A 26,878-nucleotide genomic window follows, 5' to 3' on the forward strand; every position below is an offset into this window, starting at 1 on the left:
TCTTCACATTGTCTTTCTTAACTAACTTAGTCCTTTGTCTTTAGATAACATCCTTTGCCTAACTTCACAATGCCCTTATTGGCAAAGTTTTGTAAACAAAAAAAAAGAAAAAAAAAGAGGGGGGAGAGGAAAGAAAGAAAAAGAGGAAGAAAAAATTAGTAGAATAGATTTGTCATAACTAAATTCTAAAATCTTGTCAGAATAAGCATATTGGAATCAGAAATGCCATCAACCTAAGGCATTAGACCCCAAAAAAACATACAGGAAAGCCCTTTATCAATGACCGTCTCCTTTATTTACTACCTTACTTTCTTTCATCAGGGAAATACTGCACCATGTGTCTAAAGAAAGCGCATGCACACATGCATACACATGGAAACACGTACACATGTACCTGGAACTTAGCTGTACAGTGTCCTTAGACTAAGCTGCCTGGAAAGTAGAGAGTTAGTGCACTGTATAGGCTCAGACTCTTCATCCACATTTTCCTAAAAACTGCAGGACTTCAAGTCCCACAATTCCCCACATATGCACACACACATCTTTTTGACTCAAGTCAAAGGAAACTAATTTCCAAGTTAAACAAAGTTGGCTGCATTTTCATCAAACTATCATTATACCATTTCTCCCAAATTTCAAATTTGGCTAGCAATGGCAAAAGCATTTGATCTTAATAACTACAGTGACATGTACAGTGAGAGAGGAAAGAAAAAGAGATCTTTGAAAGCTAGTAGCTTAGGCATTGACCTTGATAATTTCTTCATTCTCAGCTATACTTTCAAGTAGTGCACTTAGGCTTGACTGTGTACCAACACTGCAAATGTACATGAACCCTGTAGATCACTTTGATTTGGCCTGGTGAAAGAATTGAGGGACTTTCATAATTTCACAAGAGCTTAGATAAGAAGTCCCCACCCCCCCCATCCCCCGCTGTGAACACGGAGAGCAGTGTTCCATTAATGTGTTATCCATACACCTCTCTTTTTGATTTTTCACTTTTTACCTTCCATCACAGTTACTTAGGCAGTCCATAGACATTCACTGGACAGATACAGAAATAAACACATAAATAAACTGCCTATAGAACAGCATCTGCATTTAAGGGGAGATTAGACTCTGTGCACATCAAACTTTACACAATTTTATGCTTTAAATGGTATTAAAGAAGTTTTACAATGTTGCAGAAACTCTGGAATACTTATCCAAGCAAGTTAAATTGCAACTGATCTTTGTTTCATGTTACTCTCTGTTGGTGGTCTTTGGCCATTGGAAATTATCACATATTTCGAGAGAAATGAATTAACAGGTAAAGTTATTAATACTAAGGAAATCTCTTGAGCAAATGGGTCAGTGTTTCAGATCTGTGAGTATTCTTTCTTCAGATGAAAACATATCCCCATGCCCATTTCATGGCCCTTTAATGGAAATGAGCAACTGTCTTTTAATGAGATCTTTCAGTTCCTACCCAAGTGCAAATAAACATTAAAAGCCACTCAAAACCAACAGAAATGTCAGTAGCCTTGAAAAACATGTTGAATATACCAAATGATGTGAAAATGATGTGAGCTGTCTTAGTGATAAATTCAGCAAGAAAATGATAAAGTTTATCAATGCATTATGAGACATCATTTTCGTGTTTACTGCTACCATTTAATGTAATGAAAATAACTTGGGACTCGTTGTCAAATAATGCAATATAGCTAGGAATTATTTATTAGCATACTGTTTTCCATAAATGTAAAAGGATGTTTTAATATCTAAGACAAATAACATATTGAACAGCAAAGTCTCGAGGTTTGTTTTTTTTATTATTATTATCAATTTCATTAAAACTATGCCCTTTAATGCGTTTCTAGCCCAAAAATATATTAGCTGGTAATATATATAGCTAGTAAAATTGCCCTGAACTCAGCCTTTTTCTTTTAAACTCTTTTTTAAGGATAGCAACTTTTGTTTGAAATTATAAATTTGTGATCTGGAAATAAAATAAAAAATTGAAAATAAAAATAAAAGTCTTATACCATGTTCTTAGGCAATCCTCTTTACCTATTTCTTTACAAATGAGTTGATAGCAATAAAAATAAAGTACCATCCTTCTGATATGAAGTCATATAGTGTGAACACACAATATCAATGATAGTAACACATTTGCTCTAATATACCCCATTGCCTGATTATCACCCCAGGGTTAAATTGTTAGGTCAAAGTATGATTTGTGACCCAAAACTGCTGAGCAAGACTGAAGCCTCTTCAGGCAAGGATCAAACAAAGACCTTGACCTCTTTGGTAATGTTGGCCAACCAAAAATTGGGTGGATGGTGGTGCCATGTGTTACCTAATGAGATCTATTAACTCTTTGAGGTCTCTTTGAGAGCACTGCACAGGCTGCCCTTCCCTGAATACTGAGGAGAAGCCAGCTCACTACACATTATAAATAAACACACAGCTTAACGGCTTAACGCAAACTTTGCCCAAAGCGCACACTCAATAATTGTTGAATAAATAAAAAGAGACTTAAGTCATTAAAGTAACAATTAGGCTTCAGATGTTCCCTAGGCAGCCTCTTTCCCCTTCTAAATATTATATTTCATCTTGTGGAAGCAGACGTCCATATGATAATAAACACAAGTACTAACCATAGTTTTAAAAAAGACTTTGAAAACAGTTCTCTGGCTTGCTGGAAAGTAGAGAATGTTTTCCTGCCTTTTTTTTTTTTTCTTAGAATGTTTGACAATAGTGCTTTTGTAACTAAAAAATATATCCTGCATTCTGTATAGAGTCAGATGTGATTCTTATTTTTACATAATCTGGATAGTTCCAGGCAGGATTTCACTTACCGTGCACTAATTTTGGGGAAATTATTTTAGGGGTAAAACTTGCCACTGAACCCGAAGAAATGTTTTCTTAACCAAAGAATCTAGGGGTTATAACTTTGACTTGTTTTTTTTAACCATATATTTAATGGCCAAAAATATTTTTTTCATGTTAACTGGACTTTTTTTCTTCTCTCTCTGAACCCTTTCTAAATTGAATATTACATAGGCCAAAAAAAATTTCTGTAAAACTCATGTGGCATTTATTTTTCTAAGGATTTTACATTAATTAATTCATTTTCCCCCTCACAACAACCTATTGTATTATTAACTCCTATGCATAAATGAACTCCTTTTACTCTCACAGCATTGCTAATATTAATGTACTGCCCATTCTACAGATAAGAAACTGAGCCACCAAGATGTTCAGCAAGCTGCCCCTGTAAAGGAACAAAGCTGGGATTTGATTCAAGGCAGTGCACACTGCAGAGCTTCTGCTGTGAATAAACAGTTCTTCTTGGAGGAAGGTACCTGTGAAAAGAATAAGTCAGAGTGATGTTCTAAGGTCATATGAATGAGTGACTCATAGCTAACCTATCAGGGAAGGTGACACTGCCACTGGCTCATCAGCATTGAGCCTACTGACCATCTGCAAGCTCCTGGATTTCTTCAGACCATATTACTGAAAGCCCTTGCCTCCTTGCAGAGCCATCACGAGCTTTGGTTTATTAGATCAGCTCTCACTGTCTACTGAATGACACTTAATCATCATTCTTCAGGCATTGAGGCAATTCACTTACTTGCTCAACAAGCAATCAACAAAGACTTCTTAAGCACCACATATGCCAGGCGCTAGTAATACCCTAATGAATCTCAAGGAATTCTACACTCGAGGATGTTATAGTCCATTTGTGAACATAGAAATTAAATTTGTAAATATTGGTATGTTTTAATATCTATATTCATTTATATTATCCTGAGAGTTAGAGACAAGATTTCTGAGGCAGAGACAAACTATTTGTATTTACTTACAGGAAAAAAAAAAAAAGAAAAGAAAAAAAGAAAGAAAAAATTGCCCGGGTAGCCTACCCCCAGTATTTCCCCCTTCTAAGGTTGTTAGGATGAGAGGCAGATGTTGTATTATACTTGCTGGAGTCGGTCCTATAGGTGGAGAACCTCAAAGGAATAGGAGAGTTTATGGAGAAGAGGGATGGCTGTCTTCCCCTTTGCCCCCCTTTGTAAGGTGTGAGAGAGAACGCTGCTCCCTGAAGTACACACAGTCTCCTTTGGGAGACAATAGGAAGTATACTGGGTTTTTACTCTTTGGAATGTAAGTGAATGTTTCTTTTTTTTTTTTTTTTTAGATTTTATTTATTCATGAGAGACTCACAGAGGCAGAGACACAGACAGAGGGAGAAGCAGGCTCCCTGCAAGGCCAAGGCCTGATGCTGGACTCAATCCCAGGACCCCGGGATCACGACCGGAGCCTAAGGCAGATGCTCAGCCAGAGTCACCCAGGTGCCCCTATATGAATGCTTCCAGGGGAGATACAAGACAAGTTTCTCTGAAATGAACTCCACACAAGGGTCTTATTCCAAGAGTACTCTCTGAACATCTTCATGCCTCAGGATGGATTTTACCATCCCTTGAAATAAACAGACACCTCCAGGGAAGCGAGTCTCTTACTATCTTAAGTTTCAAGATCAGGGACACCTGGGTGGCTCAGTGGTTTAGCATCTGCCTTTGCCCCCGGAATTCCGGATCAAGTCCCGCATTGGGCTCCTGTGTGGAGCCTGCTTCTCCCTCTGCCTGTGTCTCTGCCTCCCTCTGTGTGTCTCATGAATAAATAAAATCTTAAGAAAAAAAAAGTTTCAAGATCAGACCTTCAACCCAGGCCCCAGAAAAATTTGGAAAGCAGGGCTGGTGGTAGGGCGAGGGGTTGCCGCCAGTGGAATGGATCAGCAGTTAAAGGGAAGGCAGTTTCAGTGAAAGACAAGCCGGCTGGGTGACCGACATCTGGAGGAGAACTGAAATTGGTAATGAAATGGGAGAGGTAAGTAGAGACCAAACCGTAAAAGACCTAGCCAGCCTCGCATATTTCTTTTACAATCTGGCGGTAAGTCAGGGCACCTGGCTGGTGCCTGCTGGCTCAGTCGGTAGAGCATGCAACTCTTGATTTGGAGGTTAAGCTCCACACTGGGGGTAGAGATTACATAAGAAAAAAAAAATCTGGAAGTTAAGTCTTTTTTTTTTTTTTTTTTTCCTGGCAGTTAAGACTTGAGAAGAATTTAGGAGGAGATAGTGCCTGATTTCTGGTTGTTGATTTTATTTTTATTTTTTTTCTTTCAAGATTTTATTTAAATTCAAGTTGGTTCACATATACTGTAGTATTTGTTTTCAGGGGTAGAATTTAGTGATTCATCAATTGCATATAACACCCAGGGCTCATTATATCAAGTGCCCTCCTCAATGCCCATCATCCAATTACTCCAGCCGCCCATAACCCCCCCTTCAGCAACCCTTAGTTTGTTCCCTATATTTAAGAGGTTGTTGTTTTTTAAAATTGCTTGGAGCTACATTGTGTAGAATGGATTTGATAGAAAACAGAAAAATTAGAGGGGGCCTGTGGTATTCACAGGCCGAGACATCAGGCTCACAATTTTTTGTCAGCCATTCTCTCCCTTTTTAGATGTGCCACTCTTAGGGAGATCATTTGCTTAATGGCTGGCAGCTGCAAACATGCATTTAAAGCTTTTAAGAGAATACAATGCACCAGGGAGATTATTATGATAACTATTCCCAATGTTTGCAATGCACTTCAGAGCCATGATCCCCAAGACCCAAACCAATCAAAGAAAGACCCCATTGAAAGAGTCACCCATTTAAACCAAGCAGTGTGCTTAGTGAGCAAGCTCAGTTTCAGCCTCCTCAGAACTGTTTATCTAGGTACAGCAGGTGGTATTGGTCACGGCACAGACACCTTCTCGCTTGCTAAAAGATAATCAGGGGCAATCTTATTATCAAGAACGTTGTTTAGTTACAAAGAGTCTAAGAACTTTTGTTGGGCAGCTATTGCTTTGGCCTCGGATTCTGCAATATTTTCAAGAGTTAAGGAGAGGTTCCTGATTACAGCCTCATTTATATTTACTCCTAATCGGAGCAGTAGGGCTCTGCCAAAGGAAGTGTAACTCGAAGCATGAATTCCTCCTGGTAGTTTCTGGTTCAAACTGTGGCTGGCTTGGGACAGGAAAAGTGACAGTCATGAGGTCACTAAAATTTTACGTATCTATAGACCACGCAAGCAATTTTATTCTCATTACCTTTGCCTTATGTTCTCTTTCTCTCTCTCTCTTTTTAAACAGAGCTGGGGCACAAAGTTCCCCACATTTGAGGTTGTTAACTAGAAACGGGGAAACAGACTAGGGGTTCTCCAGCATCATGCCAGTCTGAAAAGTTACCCCCAATGGCCTGGGAAATACAGATATGGCACCCTCTTTCCCGGCTAATACCATAGTGAAGGAAAGAAAGATACACTCTCTGGATACATTTCACTTAGAGGAGAAAGCCTGAAAAGTCCCCCCAGTCTCTAAATATCCTCTTCAGATTTAGAAAACATTTCTGATGATAAAGTTATTCAATCCTTTCAGGTATCTTGTCGGTTTGCCGCTGGTACAGTACATATATGTAGCAGTATTAACCCCATGGACCCAAGAGACATCCACAGTGAGGGTACAAAAGATACCTTCAGAAGATCTAGAGTCACTGCCAAAGGAATCTACAACCTGCATGTCCCAAGCAGGCAGAAAGCTAAGCCAAGTTCTTAGGATATAAAATGAGACAAATAAGAAGGCAATAGCTGGGAAAAAATAGGATCAATAACCAACTGGTCTGGATATGGAAAGCAAACAACAACATAAAATCGTATTTCCAATTTCACCTGGGCTTGGGAGTCAATGTATTTACAAAACCTTTTGAGGATCATCCCTGGGTTTAAGAAAATTTTTAAGGGGGATGCCTGGATGGCTCAGCAGTTGAGCATCTGTCTTTGGCTCAGGTCGTGACCCCAGGATCCCAGGATCCTGGGATCGAGTCCCGCAACAGGCTCCTTGTAGGGAGCCTGTTTCTCCCTCTGCCTATGTCTTTGCCTCTCTCTGGGTCTCTCATTAATAAATAAATAGTATCTTAAAAAAAGAAAAGAAAAGCCACGTGAGACTACAGGCAACCCTCTTCAGATATTTTTCACCCCCTGGTCGAAAGCCAAACTAGGGGCCTTAAAGAATTTCTTGGGAGGGGGAGGGACTCCATCCCAGGACCCTGGGATCACAACCTGAGCCAAAGGCAGATGCTCAACCGATGAGCCACCCAGGTGCCCCTCAGGTGGCCTAAGAGGTAACTGTTTAACAGTCTTTTCAGAGTGGAAAGGCAGTTCAGAGAGGATCCCTAGAATGAGCCCTCAGATGAAGGAGGATAGAGGGCAGCAGGCATTCCTCAGTATGATAACCGCCTTCTTATAGTCTTCTTTTAGGTGCCTTTTATCTCTCTCTCACTAGCATTTTGCAAGGAATCTTTTAATGAAACTATTTTAGAATTTTGAAAACTTTTGGAGGCTTCTGCTTGTGAATTTAAAATAAGTATCTCATTCTGTTTGTTTAATTTTGGAACCCTCACTTTCAAGTGCACTTCTTAAATAATCTAATTGGAACATTCCTTATCATGGCCATTGTAATTCTATGTTGTCTTTAGTAAGATTTTGCCATTTTTGTAAATATCTACAGCTCCCAGGTCATCGGTTCTTATACATAAAATAAGTGGTGATGGCTATGGTGACTGCCAGTGATTGTTTTCTACCACCAGGAGAGGGGGATTGGTGCGCATTTTGATAGCTCTGGTTCCTCAAATATGGGTGCTTTGCAGTGAGTTTTTGTTGCAGTGTTCTACAGAGAGGTAGAAAGAGGGCTGTTGAAATGGAAGGTTTGTTCATTATACTCCATCTGTGAGAGATAGGAAGCTTAAAAATTATATTAAATTGTTATTTTTTAAAGATTTTATTTATTTATTTGAGAGAGAGAGAAACTGAGAGAGCACAAGCAAAGGGAGAGAGGCAGAAGAAGCAGACTTCCTGCTGGGCAGGGAGCCTGACTTGGGGCTCAATCTCAGGACCCTGGGATCATGATCTGAGCCAAAGGCAGATGCTTGACCAACTGAGCCACCCAGGTGCCCCCCCAAATTATATTAAATTATGATAAAAAGTGAGAAAGCACTATAAAATGGTATTTAACCAAGTACCATATAGTTCCATACTAAATAAGTAGCAGGGATAAGAAAGTAGATAGATATGGAGATATCAATTATCAAGGGAGCTTCCTAGAAGGAAATAGAACTTTCTACAAGGAAATGAGCTTTAAAGAAGACTGTATATAGGAAAAAAAGATATAAGCAGAGAGCTTAAATGAGAAAAACTGTAAGTACTTTAAAGTCCTAGGGCCAGAATACATATGGTATGTGTGTGTGTGTGTGTGTGTGTAAGTATTGTGTGTGTAAACCTGTAAGTTCTGGAGCTGACAGGAGAGAAACGCAATAAAATAAAGGTAATACATTTAATTATGGGAAAATGTGAAATAACATTTGTGATAGGTAAGATGGGTACAGAGTATCAAGGGTCTTGAAAAGTGCAGACATGAGCTGACACATGGGAAGAAGCCATAATCGATTTTGACCAAGGAGCTGAATGATCAAAGCAGTATTTTGTAAAAAATTAGAATTACATTTGTATACAGAATAGTCTGGAGAGGAGACAAGTGGTTTTGCAACTGTGCAAAAGTGCCTTTGAAAGTCAAAACATTTTTAAGTTTTTGTAGACCTAAACTGAAGAACTCTCAACAATATATTTTCTTTCTTTCTCCTCAAAGGAATGCTGATGTGGCAAGCAAAATAACTTCAGCATGTCTTTGTACCTTCCTTTTACAAGGAACATTAAAAAACTGCTGTGCTCTTCTCACCTGAGGAGCTCTGTGTATAGGGCTTTTAACTTCTATCTAGGACTTTTATGGTGGGATGTTTTCCTCCACACATGCATACTAGTTATTTTTACTTGGTGTATTAGAAAAACACTTCCAAAAAGAAAATAAAAAACAAAAAAATAAATTCATTTCCACCTTGGTGTTTTATGTCTTTACATCTAGAAATTGATGTGGAATCCCACACTAAGAATACAAACGTGAAGGCAGCCTGGGTGGCTCAGCGGTTTAGGGCCACCTTCAGCCCAGGGCCTGATCCTGGAGACCCGGGATCAAGTCCCATGTTGGGCTCCCTGCATGGAGCCTGTTTCTCCCTCTGCCTGTGTTTCTGCCTCTCTCTCTCTCTCATTCTGTCTCTCATGAATAAACAAATAAAATCTTAAAAAAAAGAAAAGAATACAAATGCTAAAAATTGAAAGCCAAAACTTTTAAGATCAGAGGGACTAGGGTTTTAAAACAAAGCCTGTGGACTAATAAAACTCTTTCCCCCAATGGACACAAATTTATCTTATCACACAGTTGTGATCTCTACTAAAGATAATGCAAGAATAAACAATTTTTTTGAACTGCAATGTCAAGAGGAATCCAAGAAGAATTTTATAGTGAGTGGAACACTGAAACAGAAACTTAAGGAATGTTGCAGCTTTTCCTAGAAGGGTTTTACTAATGCTGTGGGGGTCCGATTGGGGTTTAGGTGACATTCAAACATGTTTCATCCAAAGGTGGCAGAGATCTAGAGAAATCAGGGTTAAAGAAATATTCAATATAGATACCTCTCTTATTTATTTATTTTTAAAGATTTTATTTATTTATTTGACAGAGAGAGTGAGAGGGCACAAGCAGGGGAGTGGAGTGGTAGGCAGAGGGAGAGGGAGAAGCAGACTCCTCACTGAATAGGGAGCCCAACATGGAGCTCAATCACAGGACCCCGGGATCATGACCTGAGCTAAAAGCAGACACTTAAGCGACTGAGGTGCTGAGCCACCCAGGTGCCCCTAGATACCTGTTTTAATATTGAGAGTAAAGTACCTTTTGACCTTTACATTTAAGAGAGACTCAAATCTACCAGTCTACCAGTCTACCAAATGGCAGCCCGATGAGGCACACATCAGAAAAAACAAGTTCTGCAGGAGAAGCTAGAGGTAATGACATCAGTTCAGGGGTAAGGACCCACAAGAAGGGGAACATACAATTTTGAAATTTTGAGCGTAGGAGGTTTCTATCACTCATTTGTTCTCAAGTTCGGTTCCATCAAATATACTTTTTAAAGATTAATATTTTAAAAATCCTACTAGTGCTTTGACTTCAACTTTCAGGCATTGGGTTCCATGCTGCATTGCTCTGGAACTCCTCCCTCAGAATATAACTGTGAAGGTCCTCCCCTACTGTTTTGAGTTTCCAGGGGTTGTCATAGAAAGTACCACAACCCAGGTGGCTTAAGCAATAGAAATTTATTGTCTCACAATTCTGAAGGCTGTAAGTCTAAATCAAGGTGTTGAAAAAATTGATTATTTCTGCGGGATGTGAGAGAAGATCTGTTCTATGCTTCTTTCCTAGCTTCTGGCAGCCTTGGAAATTGCTTGGCTGGTAGATGGTGTTTTCCCTGTGTCTTCACATTATCTCCCACCTCTCTGTGCTCACGACTCCCCCCTTTTTATACAGACACAGTCATTTGGGGTTAGGACCCACTCTAATGACCTCATCTTAATTTGATCATCTACAAACACCTTATTTCCAAGTAAGATAGCATTCACAGGTATTGGGGTTAGGACTTCAACATCATTTTGAGGGGACACAGCTCAACCTGAAACATCCACCATTATCGATCTCATCACCCACCATAATACACTTTTGGCATTGAGAGAGTGCCAGTGCATCTGACATGGAGCAAATGCAAGAACAGGGCAAGCGTTAGGTGGACCAGGAACAGAGGAATTGCTGGCAACAAGTTCTAATTTTTTAAAAGATTGTGTGGATTAAAATCACTTGGTGAATATACATGAGCTACTAAGCCCACAAGTTTGAAAAATCTGCACCGAATTTTACCTAACATCTGCTCCACTTAAAATACTACAAATGCTAATTCAATACTTCTCTTAGAGGGGCTCCTGTGTGGTGCAGTCATTTAGGCATCCAACTCTTGGTTTCCACTCAAGTCATGATTGATCAAATCATGATCTCAAGACCATGAGATCAAGCAGCATGTGGGGCTCTGAGCTGCTGAACATGGAGCCTGCTTAAGATTCTTTCTGCCCTTCCCCTGCTCTCTCTCTCCTTAAAAAAACAAAAACAAAACAAAACAAAACTTCTCTTGTAATGTTTTTATTTTCCCCATAGGACCTAGATGTGGCTTTGTTTTTAATCCTTATTTAAAATACAATATGAGGAAATTGGCTTATTTCAGCATAAAATTTTGTTTAGTTTGAAAAAGAAGACAGTTGCTTAAAAAAATCTTATTAAAACTTGAGTTGTTGGGGTTTTTTTAATCCCCCAAAGAGAAAGAAAAGTACTTTATTCATCAAAAATATGTCACTGGGAAGATACCGTAATTAAACCTTATTTAGGGGTAACAACCAACAGCGATGAAGACATTTAACTCTCTAGAAAGTTTTAGAAAACCTCATTTGAAGGAAAAGCTCCAAAACTTGGCCCATTCTTCTCTTTTCTGCCAGAAAAGAAGGCACTGAGTGTTTGAACTCTGACCTTATAAATATAGGAGCCAAAGTTCCTGAAAAACCAGGTTCACAATGTTATACAACTAAGAGGTTGAGAGGTTTTTATCAGAATCCAGGTCCCCTGCTCCCCTACTTGGTGCTACCAGTCCTGTGTTCCAAAACTCCCCAGACTTACAGAGCAGTTCCTTGACTATTACAAGCATTCTTATTTGTACCAGTTAGGAATGGTTTCAGCATTATAACCACAAAGTAGACTCACTGTATCTTAGATAGGGTTTGGAGGATGGGGGGTTTGTTATGGTCTTGGTTTGGTTTGGCTTTTGCTTTGTTTTCTTTTTCCATAACCCAAATTCTGGAAATGGAATCCAGAACAGGGATAGTGATTCGATCATGTCATTAGGAATCAGGCGTTTTTCTACTCTGCCCTTCTCAGTAAGTTGACTTTTTGTCCTTATTTTGATTACTTCAAGATGGCTCTCACAGCACCCGGCTTCCTGTGTGTGGTTTAGGTTGAAAGAAGTAATCATGGTGCCAGTGAGCTATCTTTTCCTCTCTGTTGTTTTCATTAGGGAGCAAAGACTTACCCAGAAGCCCCCAGCTTATCCTTTCTTTTGGTCAGATCTCAGTCACATGGCCACCCTTGGTTTTACATGAGGACAGGAAATTGAGTATATGGTGAAGGGACATAAGATCATTGTGATTTATTTAGACTGGAGCTAAAAACATCCTGACACTGAACTAAATCATGGTTCTGTAAGCAAGGAAGAATGAGGAAATGGCCTTAGAGTTAAGTGTCTGCCAGGATAACCTGGAGGAGTATGTCAGAAGGCTCTTGAAAAATCCTTAAATGATAATCTATCATTGGAGGCTGAAAACACAACAGAAATATGATCAAAACAATTAGCTAAAGGAGCATAGGTACTCTTTATCATTTTGGAAAACACAAGAAATAACACTGGATAAAATTAGAGTCACAATAACAGCAAATATTGACTAAATTAATAATAGTATTAATATGGACACAAAGTGAGTATTTGCTGATCCTCAATAGGCATTTGGCAACACACATTTATTATTATTTTTTAAAGATTTTATTTATTCATTCATGAGAGATTGAGAGAGAGGTAGAGACACAGGCAGAGGGAGAAGCAGGCTCCCTGCATGGAGACCAATGTGGGACTTGATCCCAGGACCCCAGGATCATGACTCAAGCCAAAGGCAGATGCTCAACCACTGAGTCACCCAGGTGCCCTGCCATCACACATTTAAATGCTGAATGGAATCATTTCAACAACTGGCCATATGAACAATTTTATAGTATCTGGAATGGAGCTTTGAAAACTCTAATGTCCTTACAAATCATGTAAGAATATCATTAAAATGTAGATTCTGATTTAGTAGGTCTGGAACAGGACCTGAAACTGAATCTCTAACAATGTTCCAGGTGATGCTACTACTTCTGCCTCATGGGCCATACTTTGAATGGCAAAGATCTAGAGAACAAATTATATCTTTTTAATTGTTTCATCAGGATCAATATGAAGTTTACTTTTGGTTGAGAGTTTTGCAAATAATTGTCCTTGCTTTTCGTAAGAAGTATAAAGATAGGGCCCTGAAATGTTCATATGTTCATAAAGATGATTTTTGACTAATAACTTGCTACAAACATCATTTGTTGCTGTTTTTCACATAGCTTCAGTTTCTTTCTTTCTTTCTTTTTTTTTCCATAGCTTCAGTTTCAATCAAGTACCAGATACAAGTGATCTTTCGTCTTCCTGTTGTTGGAAAAAATCCATGTCCGTTAGAATTCCAAATGCTTTCTAAGGATGGAGAATCCTTTCAATGGATGCCAAAACCCCTTGTTCTGTGGGCACCTTGATAGGTCTGGCTTTAAGGTTTTAGCCAGAAGACTTTTAGATGAAGACCAATTACTTAATACTTCTGGGTTGACTGGCATTAGCACACCTTCTAAATAAAGTAGGAAATTAGGGGAAAGTTGTTCTTTATTCATCTGCATGCAGCAGTTTTAAAATGATCTTTTAGGGTAGCCCAGGTGGCTCAGCAGTTTAGTGCCGCCTTTGGCCTGGGGCGTGATCCTGGGGTCCTGGGGTCAAGTTCCATGTCGGGGTCCCTGCATGGAGCCTGCTTCTCCCACTGCCTGTGTCTCTGCCTCTGTGTGTGTGTGTGTGTGTGTGTGTGTGTGTGTGTGTGTGTCTCATGGGGAAATAAATAAAATCTTAAAAAAAAATTTTTAGTCACCTGCTAGGTAGGGCCAGGGTAGGGGAGAAGAGGTCATAATAAGGGATCAAGGTCTATGAGAAGGACATTAGGGATTACGCAGAGCACACAGGCTGATACAGCTCCCTAGCATTCACCTCTCCAGAGTGTACTGAAAGCCCTCTCCAGGGCTTTCCCTCATCAGCAGCAGAGCGCTAAAATTAAACACCATGTCTTTTCTTGTTTGGGGCTGATAAGGTCCTTGATATGGTGCATGTTTTGTGGAGGATCTCTTCTTTTAATATTTGGTATTACTTCTCAAATGCACTTGGTACCTTCATGGTTCTGTGTTTCTTCATGGGTAGTATCTATATGAACATGGGCTGAGAGCAACAATCAGATTTAGTAACTGTGGCCACTGAATTGCACAGCATCTAAGAGGTAGACTTCATCATTCTGTCTGGTATGGACTGAATGTTTGTGTGCCCCTTCAAATTCATATGTTGAAACCCTAACTATTACTGCAATGCTGTTTGGAGATGGGGCTGTTGGGAAGTGGTTACAGGAGGTCCTGAGGGGGAGGGCTTGTGATGGGATTAGTGATCCTATCAGAAAAGGAAGATCTCCTCACAGAGGAAAGACCACATGAGGACAAAGGGAAGAGATGGCTGTCATCAAGCCAGGGAGAGAGTTCCTACCACATACCAAACTCCACTAGACATAGAATCGTGGACTATCCTGCCTCCAGAACTATGAGAAAACAATTTTTTGTTGTTTGAGCCATTCAATCTATGGTATTTTGTTATTACACTCAGAACAGACCAAGACAACACACACTCTCTCTGTCTCATTCAATCTTTCTCTCTCTTTCTCTAAAGACCTCACTAGTCATTTCCACAGAGCAGGATCTACTCTAACTGGTTTAAGCAAAAGAGATTTTTTTTAAAAGATCATTAAAAGGCTTACAAATTAGTGAAGAGAAAAGCCCATTGGGTTGAGCAACCAGGAGAACTTTCCAAAGCCACACCACAGAGTAGGGCCTCCAGGAGCTGCAGATGCTGCCACGACAGGAGATATGATCACAGCTACTAGACTATGCACCTGCTGCTACTGCAGTTGCATTTTGTAGCCCTCTCTCCACTTCTCACAAGTTCCTCATGAGTGTATCTCTTTGGCAGGACCCAAATCATAACCAGAATACTAGCTGCACTAGAGTCTGAAAAGTGTTATTTTTAGCTTTCCAGCATCTACAATTTATAAAGGAGGTTGAAAAGATTATTGAATAGGTAAAACCATATTACCAGCCATAATAAGCACAATAAAATGGCACACATTTCAAACTCACTCAAATCAACCTATGAGTCCCTTGATGGAATGTCATCCAAATCACACACTAAGTCACACATTTGTCTAGACCCCATTCTCTAGACATGCTTAGGTTTTCATCATCCATTTTCATCTCTGCACCATTTTCATCTCTGTACCTCTCAGGCAACTCAGATCCTTGATGACTCAATCATCTCCATCCCAGAGTCCTATTTGCCCTGATTCCTGATAAAAGCAGGCCAGCAATGGTTGACTGGGCTCATCCCATTCCAATGGTCATAAAACTCTGAAGACATCATGTAACACTCTGGTTATCTCAGTATCCCCTGCAAACTGTGGGAGGAAAGGCCATCCTTTGACATGGGCTCCATTACTCTCATCATGGTAGACACCACAGCGTTTCTGACGATTGAATCCCAACCCAGCAGCTGTCTGGAGGAAAGACCAGACACTTAACACATGGGAAAATTAGAGATGAGAAACAGAAGACCTAAGAAGTCAGTAGAGAAATTCTTTGTCCTTCTTTCTACCAAAGGACTTTCTGAGATGTTCTGTATGACTGAGCAATCTTTTGAATTTCCTATAACTAGAAGTCAGTAACATGATTTTTTCCTTGCTTATATCTTTACTTTCTTCCTCACTCTTGCTTCTCTGGGATTACACTCCTCCAGAAAGCATGTGCTCATATAATGAACCTCACACTGTCTTCTCAGGTACCTGGATTAAGATAATACATTTGCAAATAGTATTCTCTGCAGTGTGGAAAGACGTTTCCTCCTTACTAAACCACATTCAACTTCTCCTCAAAATCTGGCTCAAAACATACCCCTTTACTAGCCATTTCATTACTTCTTGTCATATCTCCTCCCCTCTATTGTTTCCTGTATGTTTTCTGTAACTATATTAACTTGTGCTTTTCTTCACTTTATTTTGCATGTACTATGTATGATTTTCCTCCTTCCTCAAGCTGTTAAAAGAATGGACTGTCTCTTTTTTAAGATAAATTTTCTCAGTTGCACTTAATAAAAGGAATCTACCACAAGAGGGTGTCCAATGTGGTGTGATGGCAGAGATGAGGCACCCATTTACCCTCCTGCCCTTTCCTGTCTCCATCGCATTTCTGGCAAGCCCACTTTGCCTTCCTGAGGCAACCCCAGACTTTCCAGGGCCAATCTGTTGCACCTCCCTCCCTGGTCCTACCCTACAATTGCAATTATCCTCTTCTTTGCATGTTGTTTTTGCTCCATTGCCCAGCCTCCAAAGACAACAAACTTGGTAACTTAGTTACATTCTTGATTGTTCAGCTGATAAACAATTATGCCAAGTGAATACTGACTAGTGGGAAGACTCCTTGGGTGTGTTCATGTATGTAAGGATATCCTATAAAGAGTTGCCTTAAGCCAGTATGTACTTATCCTTAAAATGTAATTTTGACACTAGTGGCTTAATGGAGAAAAACTTTCTGAGCAAGATGATTTTAATTCGTGTTTGCAGTGTAGGTTTTCAACATTCTAGAACCCACGCTACTCATTAAGTACCAAAGTACTGATATTTTATTGGAGAGATGTCGTTATTTCAGTATCTAAAGAAATTTGTCGTCTGAATTATTAATGCTTTGAGAAGTACTTAGAGAGTTAAGTCCAGCATTAAAAGGGAGGCTTTATCTTTCAAGGTGTCTGGATAGTAGGAGAAAGACTGCGACACTAACCTAGATTTTCCCAGATCAAATTCACTCTAGTTCTCCTTCTTGAAAGAAACTGGGTTTTTTCTTTTTAGCCTTCTGGGAATACATAAAAAAGAGCTTCCTGGAAGAGAATTATAAGGAACAAAGACTCAGTCTTAACCTTCAAGATATCAGCACTTTGAGTGGGGTCAGGTTGATGGCGAAAACAATCAGTATTTAAGGATGGAAACTCCTTACCTGTCTGATTGATTTGTTTTGTTTGTTTGAACAAAGGCTGTTTCACAGCAGAAGCTAAGAACCAGGCATCTTACAAATTGACTGCCTGGCCTTAGTAACAAAAACTACAGCTCCCTGTCACTGGAAATGTTGAAGTCTTTATGAAAAATAAAAATTTCTAAAGATGTTTTCATATTATCAGATAAATGTGAGATTATTTGTCAATAAAAAATTCAGAGGAAGATACTTGGATTTAGTTTATATTTATCTTTTCACTATTCCCCCAACCAGTATACAGCATGAAAGAGCTTTTCTAGAGGCTGGAAATATGTGTCCAAACACTAGGCTTACCATTAAAGATCACACCACTGATACACCTTCTTCTTAAGATTATACTTGTCAAAAAAACAAATAATTAAATTCATTTTCAATATTCAAGATTGATTTTCTTCATTTTATGTAATAGTTTATTTTGTATCCTTATTTTTATTGCTCTTTTCTTGCCAATAATATATGTTTAGTATTTATGTTTTTGAGATTTAAGTTTATTCAATGTTATGTAATATATGTTATACATTTTATATGCAAAATATACCGAATTTCAACAATTTAAAAAATTTTTCTTAGTTCTAAACACTTTTGAAATAAGCTATGGGTATTCATACCAGGATATCAATGAATTATGAAATGAATATGAAAATAGTATTCTTTTTACACTGGCTGTTTCTTAAGTAACTTTAATGCAAAATAATCAATATGCTACATTTTGAGAGTGGCCTGCCTTTGACTCCACACCAGCCTATCATCCTGCTCCAAAGGTGTTATCATAATTTTCTGTGGCTCTTTTTAATACTGCCACATAAATGACCACCAGGTCTGCTTGGCCAAAGGTGCAAGTGAATGTTCGTGTGTTGTCTTATCTTCCATTCACAGAGCACCTCCAGTTTGTTGAGCTCTTTCCATTTGTCAGCAATTTTTTTGGACACTGTGACCTCAGCAGGTTCAAACTCCATAGTGTTCTTTTTCTCCAATTATGGCTTTAAAACATGCTCCATCAACTCTCCCCTTCTCAAGACTTGATGGCAACGCCAGCACCACCCACTTCAGTTTCTCAACCAATTGAAATGGCCATCTCCTCCCATTCCCAGGGACTGGCTTGAGGCAAGGATATGAGCAGGGAGCGGGGGCTTCTCTTGATGCTTTCCCTCTACAACTGCCTTCTTCTGGGTCCCTTTCAATGTTGAAGATAGGAAGACAGAATTTGCAAAGGGAGCAAAAATGCTTTTACTTACCAGCTGCCCTTGTGATCTCTCCTCTCCTCCGTGGCAACCATCTAAATGTAGCACCTCCTGGGAGATACGTGATGATTCCTTGAAAGGCCCTTTGGAAGCCTTTTCCTGCCTGGCCACTTCCCATGGGAAATCAGCTCCAGTGGATCTTTTCCCCTCTCCCTGGTTCCCATTCCTGTGTAACTCACCCTGTGTAGACTTGCTGCTGGGGTCTCTTATCTCAGTAAATCACAGTTTAGGGTGGGGTTCACACACACATCACAATAATTCAAGCCTTTCATGAGGTCCACTTGACCTGTAGAAGACTCTGCATCTTTTTCCTGCCAGATAATGGGAATGTGTGTCCTATTCCCTTATTGCTTTTTTTCTTTACCCCACATTCTCTCCCTAGATCTCTTTCCCACAGCCCGAGCAGGCATGAAGGGCAGCTCAGAAAATCCATTACATAAGTAGATATCCAACTGAGAAATGAGATTCCAGGCTCAACCTCCTGCTGGCACCCCTCTCCAATCCATACAAATCATCCTTTTGGAATACCCCCATTGGCTTATTTTAAAAAGAATGCCCCCCAAGAATGGAAGGAGAAGACAGGGAACTCTTTCTGAGGCTGAAGATCGCAATTGGGCAGTCCTCTCAAGATTGGATTAGTGGGTAGAGAATGATGAGAGGGCAGCAAAATGAATTTGCTTCTTAATAAATCACAATCATCTGTCCTCGAATGATCATCTACCTGTTATGAGATAATAAGAAAAGTCCCACTCTATATCTTGTCACACATACAGTGCATATGAACTCCACACACAGGTGTTGTTCTGTCTTAGGAAGGTGAAGCCCAAAGAATAATTAATGTTACACTATGAGAGCAGGGAAATTTCCATCACCTCACATCATGCTTGGCACATAATAGGGCTCAATAAATATTTATTGAATAAATAAATAGTGTGAATAAATAGCCCTAGGTCATGCTTAGGAAATGACTGAATGGCATTCAAATTCAGCTCTTTTTACCCATCAAGACCTCCCTAAATCAAGTATCATCCTCACACCAGCACTCAGCCCAGTGTCCTAAAGGCTCCTTTGGTCTGATGCAGACATTTCTTTTAGTGAAAGATCTCATTTCTCTCCCCATATTGGAATCTGGCCCCATGAGAGATCCATCCACTTACATGTGAAACCAATTAGCAGGCCCCAAGCCCGGAATGAACTTATCCTGCCTGGGCTTGGCTTTCTATATTTTGTAGTTGCATATGGTTGGTGAGATCTCTCCGTGATACAATCCTTCACAGTCACGAAGATCATTCTCCCCTGGGCTTTTCTATTTTCAGTTGCTTAAGAAGCAATTGGATCTATGTGACATTTATCATCTCTTAATTACTGTAGGTTCTCAACTTCAGGGCTATAAGGGGTGATTAGTTACTTGTGGGAACTTTAAGCTCAAAAAGTATTAGATGGGTGGATGGATGGATGGGTGGAGAAATTGGGGGGATGCCTACAGGTCAGGTATTTGACACCATGTGAAGCTTCTTGGTTAATGTCAATTTCACAAACCAGATAAGAAGGTGAATCTGAAAAACTTAACAGAACTAAGCAAACAAACAAACAAAACACAAAAAACAAAAACAAAACAGAACTAAGCAAATAGTTTTCAAAGAAGAAGCCATTCCCTATACAAATATGGGGAATATATGAAAAACTCGCTTAAATATATTTATCTAAAAACTGGCACTTGATTCTTATAGGTGTTATTATAAAGGAAGAAGAAATTCTAAATATTTGGTTTTAGAACTGGGTCTTGATGGAGACACTGAGGATTTGGAAGACTCTGGAAGAGAGTTGGAGAGACATCTGGTTAGTACCTGTGAAAGAAGATAAATTTTTCTCTTCACTTTGCTTGCACTGGCTAGATTTCAAGTAACCTTTGTATTTCTTGCTAGAGCTAGAACAGAGGGCTAACTTGGGAGAACAGCACTTGGACTCTGCCTGTACCTGTTAAAAATGGGCAAAGTTGGTGGTTATTCTCCTGGGTCCTAACTCCAAGGTCCATAGCCTGAACCACTGATATATAAAACAAATGAAACTAGAAGAAACATATTTGCACTTGGCTTTGGATAGCATAATTAACATTTGTCCAAAGATGTACAGTGGCCTCTAGTAATCACTTAAAAACTACCCTATGGGTTGAGAAGTGCAAGGAAACAGTCCGTAGGCTTGGCTGGGAAGGCTAGAGGAGCAAGGAGGGGCGGTGGCAACCCAGCACCACACAGTGTCCCCTTCTGCAGCAGCAGAGAGGCCTTGGTGTCTGTTCTTGGCATTGATTTGACTCTCTCATAAGTTTCTGGCAACCTCCCAGAGAGAACAGCATGTTCCCTGCTGAGTGTAGAAAGGGCTTCAAAAACATGTTTGTGTGTGAAGCCTAGTAGGCAGGGCCTGGCTTAGTCACTCCATGTCATCTAGGCGGTTGCCTTTCTGGAGTGTCAAGAGGAAGTCTTTGGCTCAGACCCTCTGTGCAGCTCTTCACAAGCTGGGCTGGCCCTTGGGTTCGGGCTGGGCACATTGCTGGTGTTTCTGTGATGCCGATATCAATTTTTAGGGAACCTGAATGTTCCTGCAGACCATGGTCCAAAGAATATTCTGTTGCAAGGAGTAAATGTAGATTGAGTTTCAGCTAACCTCCTATTATGGTTACAAAGGCCTCCTTTAGAAACTTGCACCTGTTTCCCAGAGTGAGAGCTTCCGGCTGGGCATAATTACTCATTGTGTGGGAGCTAAGATAACACAGATTAATGCCAGCTCTGGGTACTACCAGTTTAAAGAGACTGACTCACTCCTTGCTCCTCATACTACCTTTTCAGGAGAGTGAGGTCTGAGCAGAAGAAGGGATTAGTCAGTCTGGCCTACGGGACCCTTGGAGGGGGGGGGGGGGTTGCTGGGGTTTCGAGAAAACAGAAGAGGGATTATCAGGATGACTGGGAGCTCCTGGGCCCCAGAGGCAGGCGACCTAGGTCTACTTGTCTTCGACTCTAAGAGCAAACAGCAGCCAGAATACTGTGAACTATCTTGGGGAAACTGTTATAGATCATAAGATTTTATCATTATAAACGTATTCTTGTAAACAAGGTGGGGTCCAGAAAAATGGAGTTTGCTGTAGATCTTTCTGAAATTGAACTATTGAAATTTTTCCATCTTCGAATATACCTAGCAATTTCTCCTACCACTTCTAGCACACCTCTCCTAGTATGGTCTGCACTGTAGTTTGCTGATGCACAGTCTTTCTACACTCCCCACCCACCCTTTGACCGATGCCCCTCACCCCATAACCTGGAAACTTGCTCCTATGTGTCTCAGCTTTTCCAGTCTTCTTCCTGTTGTCTCTTAGCCCTCAAATTCAACATGTCCCATTAATCTTGTCATAAGGAACAGTCTAGAATACTGATTTAAAAAAAAAAAGAAAACATACCCATTAGTGTGGGACAGATAGAGCTTGAGTCCTGCCTATACCTCTTAAATAACTATGTTGTCTTGGGCAATTGCATAACTCCTGTGTACTATAGTTTAATTGTCTGGAAAATACAAATAATAGTACTTTCCTCATAGGGTTGTATTGAGAATTAAATGAGTTGAAACATATAAAATGATTAATACCATTACATTTGTAATATTAGATTTGTCTTAAATAATATTCAAAAGAATGAAGGAAAGAACACTTTTAATGGTGAGTCCATTATTTAATTGGTCAGATAACAAAAAAAATAATAATAATAACCAAAAAAAAAAAAAGTAAAAATGTGAAATACAGAATTTGAGAAGCCAGAGCTGAGTAACAATTTTGACAGTTACTAATTAGGTGACTTTGGTCAAGTCAAGATTAACTTTTCTAATCTTCATCTCCTTACATATAAAATAGGGATAGTGCTAATAGCTACCAATTGTTAGCCGGTGACTATGTGTTAAGCATTATACTAAGTACTTTATAAGCATTATAAATAACTAGACAGAAATTAAATAATCATATCAGGACAATCACTGATGACAGATGATATAATATTCTTTTATTTATTCATCATATAGTTTAATTTCAAGTGACTACTAAATGCTTGAAGTTGAGATTCAAAAGGGAACAAATTGTGAAATATTTGAATAGGCAGTCCACCAAAGAAGAAACATGAATAGCCAACAAACACATGAAAGCTGTTTAACATCTTTAGCCCTCAGAGAAATGTGAATTAAAACTACAAAGACCTGTGAATCAAAATAGCTAAAATTAAAAAGACTGATACCACTAAATGTTGACAAAAATATATAGCAATCAGAACTCTCATCTATTGCTGATGGGAGTGAAAAAATGTACATCACTGTGGGAAATTGTTTGGCACTTTTTATGAAGTTAAATATATGCCTACAACTGACCTTTCGATTCTAATCCAAGATATTTACTCAAGGGAATGGAAGAGCGTCCACAAAAAGACTCGAGAAGAATGTTTATAGCAGATTTGTTCACTGTATTAGCCAAGGCTTTCCAGTGACACAGAACCAATAAGGCATAAGGAGACCTTCTTCTTCTTCTTCTCCTTCTTCTCCTTCTTCTTTTCTTCTTCTTCTTCTTCTTCTTCTTCTTCTTCTTCTTTTCTTTCTTCTTCTTCTTCTTTCTTCTTCTTTTTTGTAGGAAGAAACAGAATTCATTCAACAAATACTTGTTGGGCTGGTGCTGAGTATTCAAAAGTGAATAATGACAGACAAAGGCCCAGCCTACATGGGTCACCAACTCTGGGCTACACATTAGAACATTTAGGGTGCTCTAAACGTATAAGGAGAGAGAGAGAGAGAGATTTATTTTAAGGAATTGACTCATGTCATTGCAGGGGTCAGCAAGCTGGAGACCTAGAGAAGAGTTTATGTTTTCCTTGTGAGTCTGAAGGTAGTCTGGAGGCAGAAAAAGACTGAGGTCCCCAGGCATTTTCTGATAAGACCTTTCACTGATTGGATAAGGCCCACCCACATTATGAAGGAAAATTCACCTCTATAATATGGAGTATTATGAGTCTGAATAAACTCAAAGTCTGCTGATTTAAATGTTAACCACTGCCAAAAATAAATAAATAAATAAATAAATAAATAAATAAATAAATAAATAAAGATAGATAGATAGATAGATAGATAGATAGATAGATAGATAGATACATCTTCACGGCACTATCAAGATTGGTATTTGACCAAATATCTGGGTACCATAGCCTACTCAAGTTGAAACATAAAAGTAATCATCACAGTGATCATTATCTCAAACTGGAAATAACCCAAATGTCTATCAGCAGGAGAATGGATAAACAGCTTGTGTACATTCACATAATGAAGCATTGCTAAGAAATAAAGAGGTATAAACTACTGACATACACAAAAACATGGATGAGTCTCAAAATGGTACGTTAAGAGAAAGAAGTCAGACACAAAATGGTATATACTGTATAATTCCATTTCTGTGAAGTCCAAGAAATAAATCTAACGTTTGGTGACAGAAATAGTATAGTGTTGCTTATTGGAGGTGAAGGTTTACTGGAAAGAGACAGAAAGAAACATTCTGGGGTAATAAATGTGTTCTTTATCTTCATTAAAGTAATGATCATACAGGCATATATGCTTGTGTAACTTCATCCAATTAAATATTTAAAAGTTATGTATTTTGCTGTGTATAAATTTTACCTTAATTTAAAAAAAACTGAAGAGATTACTATTCCTTCCAGTCTAGTTGGGGGGACAGATATGCAGACAGGTATTTTTAACATGATATGACAAGCAAGGCACTCAACCTAATGAGCTTATTAAGATTTTTAAGAGTAAGTTGATGGTGGGTGCTGATATTTTTTTAAAGCACCCTAAATGTTCTAATGTATAGCCCAGAGTTGGTGACCCATGTAGGCTGGGCCTTTGTCTGTCATTATTCACTTTTGAATACTCAGCACCAGCCCAACAAGTATTTGTTGAATGAATTCTATGTTTCTTCCTACAAAAAGAAGAAGGAAGAAGAAGAAGAAGAAGACGAAGAAGAAGAAGAAGAAGAAGAAGAAGAAGAAGAAGAAGAAGAAGAAGGAGAAAAGAAAAGAAAAGAAAAAAAGAAAAGAAAAAGAAAAGAAAAGAAAAGAAAAGAAAAGAAAAGAAAAGAAAAGAAAAGAAAAGGAAGAAAGAAAGAAAAAAAAAAAGGACCCCGTGCCAGTAATTGTCACCTGCCTTCTAATTTGGCCACCTTTCTATTTACATAACACCTGACCATGAGGCTGTGAGCACTTTGAGAATAGAACCCAGAGATGACAAATAGATTTCAGCTTGCCTATCCATTCCAAGCTGATGACCCTGACACTCTTGATACTGTGTTGAGGGGGACTCTGAGGCTGAGTCTGGCCTCAAAAGGAGAGAATACCTCGATTTGTCAGTATTTCCTGCCAAAGGTGTAAAGTGATGTAAAGTGACATGCCACACTTTTGCCATCCCAAGAAGCTCAGATTGAGCACCATGTAATACCTACATAAGAAAGGTAGGCAAAAAGAGGGAGAGAGAGAGAGAGAGAGAGAGAGAAGAAGGAAGGAAGGAAGGAAGGAAGGAAGGAAGGAAGGAAGGAAGGAAGGAAGGAAGGAAGGAAGGAAGGAAGGAAGACAGGATATACACATTGAGGGAGTACACGTTAAATGAGTCAGTCAGCCCAAGGCCAAAAAAATATTTAAGGAATATTGAAAACCAACTCAAATATCAACACATTGCAAGATGGTCAGTCTGTTTGATTTATTTGGTTGTGTCCAGGGTCTACAGGTGTACAGATTTCCTTCTGTGGGCTGCAACATACTGATGGCATATCATTGACTAGAGCTCTCCATACATTCCACTCACTTCCATTTGCTAGATATGTGTGTGTGTGTAAACTTTGCTGGCCTGTGTGGGGTCTAAGACTCATGCGGCTGATTCCTTTGTTAGTCTGTGTGGCCAGCTATTCTGCTAGATTATCTCAGGAAGTAATTCTATCATGCTTTTCCTAAAGGGAGCGCCTCTGGGACCCTTCTGCTGGCACAGTTTGATTTCCCACATTGGGATGCCAGGCGCCCAGGTAGGATGACCAGGAGGAGCCAGGGTAGGCAGGCCAAAGCTACAGGCCTCGTCTGGGAAGCTTTTCTCCTGGTTTCTTGGGAAGTTGCTCCTTCTACCTTGGTCCTGATCTCTCCCCTGTAATCTATGGCTGAAAAGGAAACTAACTCTTCAATAATTGTGGCTTTCAGACCGAGAATATAAAATCGAAGAATTAAGAGGGAGAAAGAAGCACAAAATTCCCCTAGTTTCTGGATGGCTGAAATGTCTCCTTTGCAGAGGACACACAGTGTGACGGTTCCTGGGAACACACCAATATGGCCTCTGTATTGCTCACACTAAGATCCTGGCCGAGCAAATAGAAGCCAAAACACACACCGAAGAAAGAAGACAAGGGACATGAAGTGAATGGAATTATTAATGAAACTGTCTATCCCAGTGCTACACAGAGAAATTACATGCAGTGTTTGTCCTTCCAGATTATGTAACCAGAGGACAGAAACCTGTGGTTCTAGGGTCTCTTCCTGATTCCCAGACCTCTTCCCAGTGAAGAGTAGAGCAGATTTGTCCGAAACCGTAACCAGAAGATGAATAAAAGTTGCCACAGAGTAAATACCCTTTTGCCTTCCTTGAACATTCCTGTTTAATTTTCTCCAGGGCTGTATTTTAGAAGGGAGAGTTGCAAGTTAGTTCCATCCTCACCACTGATTCATGGCAGTGAAAGTTCTACACTGCCCCCTTTAGGCCAAACTACCAAGAGCGGGAAACCAAAATCAAATGGGCTTGGAACAGTTTGCCATAAGACAGCTTGTCCACAGGAAAATCATCGTAGTTAAATAAAATACAATAAAAGCCACAAGTCTCTTCTGTTTGTGCACATGAATGTCTTAGAAACTGTATGCCCTCCGGCATCCTCTACATAATGCCCTCCCCTCCACACACATACATAGAGGCCCCAGGGAGCATCTGAGCATCCACTGGGTGGGGTTCCACTACATACAGGACTCTGCTTCAGATGCTTTGCATGCATCGTTTCATTTTCTTTCCAAAAGAGCCTTGTAAATTAGATAATCTCTTCCATCCAAATAAAGAAATTGACACTTGGGTTAAGAAACTGGCTCAAACACACAGAGATGTTAAACAGCACAATCCAGATTGAAATCCCGAACTATTGAATTCCAAAATCCATATTTTCTCCCCTGAGTGGCACTGCCTTGCTTACAAATGGGAGCAAACACTGCAGTTTCTTTGTAAGTATCTTTATTGTAGAACTACCCAAAGATTACTTAGAAACCATTTGTGGCTGCCTAAGCTTTCCCTGGTGGATCATCCTAAGAGGTCTCTCATCGTTGCACAGACATCAGCAGTATTGGGAGTTCTGGGGCCCCTGAAGGATGGTGACCATGTTAGTGCTTCTGTAAAGAATTTATCACTTGGACACTGCCATGACGAAAACTATATGCAGTCCTAGAACTTCAAATTTTGCTTCTGTTCCTCCATCGTCTTATGTGTTGGTAGAAAGTTTGTGCAGTTTAAAAAACCCATTCTTTAGCTTTTTTGGTATTAAAAAAAT

The 26,878-nt window shown here is 39.6% G+C and overlaps 1 long non-coding RNA gene across 1 annotated transcript; it reads left to right on the forward strand.

Annotated features, from left to right (window-relative positions):
- Window positions 1–3,041: 3,041 nt before the first annotated feature.
- LOC144288882 (uncharacterized) lies at window positions 3,042–26,481 on the forward strand. The gene is made up of 3 exons (XR_013356905.1): window positions 3,042–4,866; window positions 19,977–20,085; window positions 25,497–26,481. It is a non-coding gene; the product is annotated as an uncharacterized LOC144288882 (long non-coding RNA).
- The last annotated feature ends 397 nt before the right edge of the window (window positions 26,482–26,878 follow it).

This window comes from Canis aureus, chromosome 18, assembly GCF_053574225.1.
Source record: "Canis aureus isolate CA01 chromosome 18, VMU_Caureus_v.1.0, whole genome shotgun sequence".
Lineage (NCBI taxonomy): Eukaryota > Metazoa > Chordata > Mammalia > Carnivora > Canidae > Canis > Canis aureus.